General features: G+C 37.7%; 1 long non-coding RNA gene across 1 annotated transcript; it reads right to left on the minus strand.

The window, feature by feature from the left end:
* Positions 1-1,237: 1,237 nt before the first annotated feature.
* Positions 1,238-6,051, minus strand: LOC112952501. Its single transcript, XR_003250402.1, has 3 exons — positions 5,942-6,051; positions 2,985-3,112; positions 1,238-1,433 (listed from the first exon to the last, which is right to left on the minus strand). It is a non-coding gene; the product is annotated as an uncharacterized LOC112952501 (long non-coding RNA).
* Between the last annotated feature and the right edge of the window lie 785 nt (positions 6,052-6,836).

Raw genomic sequence — 6,836 nt, forward strand, 5'->3', positions numbered from 1 at the left:
GATTAAAAAAATCATGCAGTGAATAAAAAGTAGTTGAGAAAACTGTGGTAAAAATGACATTACCATGGAAAATATGAGAAACTGATCTAATGTGATCTGACATTAACAATGTTAATCATTATTGCCACCATTCCACATCAACCAGGACGATACCAAGATGCCTCAAGTTAAGGAACCCAAGACGCAGCAGGACATGCCAGTGTCCAATGTTCTCATTTCACAGAACATTGTAGATAAGGAAAAGGCAGGAAAAAGTAATTACAAATACTCCCTTGAAATTCTGCTTTTGCTCTGCCATCTTAAATTGAGTATTGCGTATACATTGAAAGTGATTTCCTCTCTGTAACTAAGATTACTAATGTATTCTGTGGACCAGTTCATTTTGTCTCAGGTAAAAACAGATGCAACTTATAAACATTAGAGCATCCAGTCAGTGAAAGACAAAGAATATGGGATATCATGTAGTTTGAATTGTTCCTTCCAAACATAAAATAACCAGTTTAAAGTAATGCAATATATTTACTGAACACTGTCAATAAATGCTTGCATAAAAAGAGTGATTTCAAAAAAATCTGCTTAGGAACAAATTATAATACACATCGGACAGACACAGTGTGCGAGGCCATGAGGATGGCCAAGATCGGGTGAACGTACGGATGACGCTTCCTGACGAGGCCCAGCACACCTCAGGGGAACCCTTCCTGACAAGCCGACCCTGAAGCCCAGGAGCTCCTGCTCAAGGTAACTGCTCTGTACAACATCTCAACTACGTTGTTCACCTGAAAGACACATTTGGCACCACTGGCTACAACATCAACCAGGCACCAAAGAAGGACTGTCTGCTGCTCACAAACTCAACGAGCACGGCTTCCAGCGATTCCCTAGCTTTTATTACCACTAACAATGTGAGTTCATTGTGAACAAATTTGCACGCTAGCTAGGCTGTCTGTGCTGCCTGGGCCATCTTATGTCACATTTTCTAGAAAGGCAAGCGTAGCATAGTATCTTCTGTAGTATCTTCTGGCAGATTCTTTCAATGTTTGTGCTTTTTTGAGATTATTCACAGAAAGAAAAGGCTGCTGGAGAGATACACTATCCCTATACCAAAAAAGCAGGGAAGATTAGCTATAGGAAGTGTTTCTTGGAAAGTTTCAGCAATGCTGAAGTGCTGTAGAGAGATTCAGAATCCTATAATACACACACAGGAAAGACAAACGAAGACAAGTTATCTGTGAAGACAACTTGCACTAGTGAAGACTCGCATTGTTTTGTAACTGTGAACTTACCTGCATGTTAACAACACTGCTGAATAAATTGTGTCAACACACAGCTGCTGTGGAAGGGATTATTTATTACGCCATCTAAACTCAATTTTAGTCATAATTCTTCCCCTACAAGAACCTTTTGAAAAATCGCCAAACCTGTAAAAAAGACTGAAAAATAAAGTTTTCATTTATATACTGATAGCTATTTTATCAAGACACTACTAGCTATTGTCAGAAGATCTAAACATTTCTCTAAACTCCATCAATTCACCAGGTTTTCACAATTTACAGGTATCTTTTTTTGTTATCATATATACAAATTCTGAGTTGGTTTTGATTACTCAAACCAGTATTTATTATTCAGAGCTTTCATACCACTCTAGAATTACAATTTAACCTTAAAGAAAGCAATTATAAAATGCAGAGAAATGAGAAAGTGTCTGATAAAGATCTAGAAAACAGGTCCTATGATGGAAGACTGACGTAAGTAGGGTAGTTCAGAGTTTTGGAGGAAGGTCTGACAGTGGGTTTGGACAGAACAAAACCCATGACATTTTCTGGACTTATGTAATGTAGAAGATCTGCAAGAGTTACTATGTTCTTCTCAGGGTGCAATACTCAGAGGAATAATTACTTTATAAGGAACATAATAGAGACACTGATGGAAGTGTCTCTTTTATGCTACCCCTGGTCTCCTTCACCATCTGATACATTCTTCACCATCTGATATTTGCTCTTCCTCTTCCTATAGGAAAGGAATAAATTTAACGGGTCCACAAAGTAGGATTTTTTGTTTAATTTTGACACGGCATTCCCTGAGGTTTTCTCACTGAGAGAGAATAACAACACACTTCTGGAGAGGGCTTGGTACTTGAGCCAGATCCTCTATTCTCACTTCCGCCGAGTGGCTCTCTGACCCCCGAGGCTTCTCCACAGCTGGCTCCCAGATTATTTTGGCTGGAAGCTTTACTTGCACAGTTGGTACCACCTGCTCTAAATTCTTCAGTCCTTGTTATCTCTGCAGCAGCTCTTGGCTTTTCAAAAGCTTATTCAGTGAAGAAAGAGGAAGGGACAATTTGTGCTTGATGTTTAAACTGCCATTTTATTTTCCAGAAACTCTTCAGATTGATAGATCTCAGTATATTTTAAGAATTCACAGTATGACACAATGAACTATCAACTGCTGCTGCTATTTAAAGAGAGCCAAACTCCATACTGTTAAGCTGGATGAGCTTACTTCAACTGAAGGTAACAGAACTACGCAGAAGTTGTGTAAATAAGAACAAGAACCTTCCTTGTACCTCTTTACGTAGACAGACAGCAAGATATTTGGGCACAAGGCAGCCTGCAGTATTTTTCGGTTTACCCCACTGGCCCATTTTTAGAAGCACCTATCTTTTAGTAGGATTGAGAGGATACCACCCACCAAGTAATGGAGAAATAAGAAAGGTACCGAACAAACGAAACAGCCAAATTGATATTCTTAAGGCAAATAAGACTCACTTAAATTCACTGCAGCTTCAAGACCTGACCACTCAATAGAATGGAACAGAGACTTAGCACCAAAAAGATGGACTCAGAAGGATAATGACATGAGTTAAAAGTATGGACCCAAACTACCGAGAAGCGGGTACACTTTACAATTTGTAAAACTGTAAATTAAATATATGTAGCAAAATTTGGATTTGAGTCTAGATCAAGATCAGACAAACTGCTTACCCAAAAATAGATTCGATCAACTCAAATTTGAAAAGGTTTACACTCCCTTTGTGGAATCTCCTATCATCTTTTAACAGGACAATCACTGAAAGAAGAATCATTCTAGTCATGGTTTGGACATCTCTGTCCTAGAAAAAAAAAAAAGCAGTATTTTGCGCCAATGACAGAACTGACAATTTGGTTTTTGTCTTTATTTTCCCCCATCCCTTCTCCCGTCTCAGATAAAAATTTAATTGGAAGACCTAAAAAGTGAGTTTTTTTGATGGGCACCTTTTTTAATGCAATTATGTATTCCAGGATCAGAAACTAGTGTTTATATATACCTACAGTATGATCCATATAGCCAGTACATGGTTAGTGTTTTAATATTTATTATATATGCAAATTCTAAGAGAAAATATGCATCATACAATTTATATCATTTAAGTTTCACCACCAAGACAATTTTGAAAATCTATTTTCACACTTTAAATTTCAAAGGTGTTTTAAATAAAAAGATATTTTTCTGTGTTTTACAAGAAATAAAACATTTCTACTTTTTATTTCTCAATTTTTCTGTGTATTTAGAGACAGCCTTGTTGCAATCTTACCTAATACCTAATTAGGTGGTATCTCTAAAACCTCTTAGGGAATTTAGTAGGCTTCAAAACTCTTAGAAGGCACTAAATCCCTTTGTAAATCCTGGCAAACTCCCAGACTGCCCATTGTGACAGGGATACATGGTCTAATTACAAATCCATTAAAATTTAAGTTCAAATAATTTCAGGGTTAAATCTGACCCTTGATCTGTTTTGCATTGCTTGCTTCAGTGAATCAGAGAAAAAAAAATAGGAACATGAGGTGAAAACAAGGTCAGAGAGCACACAAAAAAAATCCAAGAAAGCAGAAGTAGCAAGAGCACTTTCAGGTAAGGGGAAGAACACTGTTCATTATGTTTATATTGCACCTTTTAGCCAAATTAAGTAAAGCAAGAAAAGATGCTAAGAGGCCAATACTAAGTTCCCTTTCTACAAAAAGAAGTGGCATGAGACCAGTGTCATGCTTCCCGACCTGGACGCAATCACTGAAATGGAACAAATGCCACTGTAGGACTCTGCAAGGCATGAGACTGATGACACGTTCAAAGCTGAACGGTGAGTTGGTAGCTGCTCTATTTTGTATACTTGATTTTATGTATGCTCGTACACACCTCTGATTGTGCTTTATCCAACCAAAAAACAGAATCACAAAATCCCTCACAGAGGGATTTTACCCTTCTCTATTTCAAGGCGCTCCACAGAAACTGTCACCTTTTAGGAGAGGCTATTCTTTTTCTCTGCCAGATCTACAGCTTGATGCAATCTAAGATGAATGGCTTGGAACATGACAACTGTTACTTTGGTCTGATAGTCCAGAGAATGAGGGCTTTTTTCTGCTCATTTTCTGTACATACACCTGGTTACACTATTCTTGTGCTTTGTTATTCTGGATAAAAAAAAAAAAAAAAAAAAAAAAAAAAAAAAAAAAAGAGACACTGAAGTCATAGAATTTGTTCAAATCATCTCACTGTCCAGGGACACGAATCCAGCTAACCTGTGACACAAAAATACACTTTTATTTTTCTTGTAGACTATTTGCTTTTGCCATTGGGATGAGGAAATGAAGCTTCAACTTAGGATGCAAGTGGCAACAAAGGAAAGCTGCATCACAACTGTGTTAGTCACAATGCCAGGCAAGGTGGTATGGCTTACTGCTTTGTTGTGAGAGATTGTTTAACATTGACCTAGACATTACTTGCCAGAATTTTTCAGTTTTCATCCTAAATATAGGTCAAGTTTTTTCTCCTCACGTTGAACAATACCTTTCAGCCTTAACAATTCTCTTTATTGGAACTGCATTTAACACTTGGAGCAAACATGGCCCTTAGCATTTAGCACGTTTACTCTGTTTGCAGTCTGTCAACGACTCATTGTTTTAAGAGAATGACAACAGAAAGAATCATACCCTTAGGCATGGCATAGACTGATTAGTGGCTGTGCCAGTCTGACATTTTTCCAGCCTACTGAGAAAACACATACTTCACAATCTGTCCTTCGAAGAGTTTGTCTCTCCTGACAAATGCCTCTTCATCTATCAGGGCAATCTAATTTGATCAACATCCAATACTGATGTGCAGTATTTCAGGAGAATGCTTACAACTCCCACAGAGCACTGCTATGCCCTATTAATTACTTAAAAAAATATATGACTAGTTTGATATTCTGAACAATAATTTAAAGTGTAGTTCTACTGGATGTTTTCATTTGTGCATGTGAGGTAAGATACACAAGGCAGGCATATAGATACAGAAATATCTTAATACTTTTATCAACTGAAATAACCTATTTTCTTCTTTCTCATGCTTCTTTCTCTGCTGTAATTTTAATATTCACATAATACATCTAGGAGGGGATACTCATCATATCTTTGCTTAAGTATTGTTGAATGGTTATTACAAACATCTACAGAAAGTAATGAGACCTGAATTCTTTTTATAGGTACTGTGCCACTCTGAATTCAGCAACAGCTGCAGAATCTACTAAAATATTTTCCTCCAAATGCATACAGGTAACTATCATACTAGCAGCATATTTGACCTTGAAGGGGCAACTCGCAGGAGAGCTCATCTGAGTGAACGTATGCATAAGCAGTAAGAGAGTGCCTGCACTGTATAGCACAGCAGTCTTCAGCTTTTCAGGCCTGCAACATTCAAGTGTTCAAATAAAAAGGCTTCACATAAGATCTTACACAGTATTACTCAAAATTTCTGAGGGTATATGAAGGCCAATTATTACCCTGCAACTTTAGATCACTTCTCAAGTAACCATCTGCTCCTGGATATCATGAAAAAATAGGTCTGCCTCTCCCAAGCAGCATGCAGTGCCAATACATTGCTTGGAAAGTGACTATAGTTACTACAGCAGGACACAGGGACATACCTGCACACACCTTTGCAAAGAGGTATGAAGGCTTGGAGGCAGAACCTTGGACGGCCAACAGTGCTTCCAGATCTTTGATGAAAGACATGTCACCTTCCTGGAGCCAGGTGTGAAGCTTGTCTCGCTGTCCAGGGAACAACAGGAAAGCATGAGAGGCATACTTTTCGAAAGCACATTGCTTGTGCCATCTGGAAACTGCTCCAGGTCTGAGGCAACTTGGCAAGGCATTTGACAGATAGGTGATACTACACATCTGCTTTACTTTTGTAATCTCTTTCTTCATTCCAGTTGTTTTTTTCCTTCTCTGATAAAAATGTCTGAGTGCTCTTTTTCATGTAATAGACAATCTCCAAGATCTTTCTTTTTTCTATGAAAGTTCAGCAAAACATCATCTTTAATCTATGCCTCCACCTTATAAACAAGACTGAGTTCAAAGGCAAAGGCACATATTCATGGATGTCAGCTGAAGTTTCACTAAATACAAACAGTGGGCATGTGAAGATCAAGGAAAAAGGGAATATACATCCCATATTGTGAATGTTTGTTTTCATTGACAGCACTATCTGATTGCTCCCACTATATATTTCACCAACTACTATCCTTACTGTGAGCCTTCACAGACATTTACTTGCAATAAAAATGCCATAGCATGAATCTATGGAAAAAAAAGTTAATCAGTATAAAAAAAGAATGTTTTACTTGTGGACCTCCCTTGAATTTGACTTCTTAAAATTCCTTTGATGTTTTAAAATGCCCCATAAATGCTGTGCAAAGGCAGTTTGCAAGCGATTAAAAACAGGTTTATGTCTTGGCCTTTTTTTCCAGCAAATGAAAAAGACTTTTTCTTTCATTACTTCTATAGAAGTTCTTACAGATAAACAACCACTTATTCCAT

Source organism: Nothoprocta perdicaria, unplaced genomic scaffold (assembly GCF_003342845.1).
Source record: "Nothoprocta perdicaria isolate Ctin4 unplaced genomic scaffold, notPer1 scaffold_4, whole genome shotgun sequence".
Classification (NCBI taxonomy): Eukaryota; Metazoa; Chordata; class Aves; order Tinamiformes; family Tinamidae; genus Nothoprocta; species Nothoprocta perdicaria.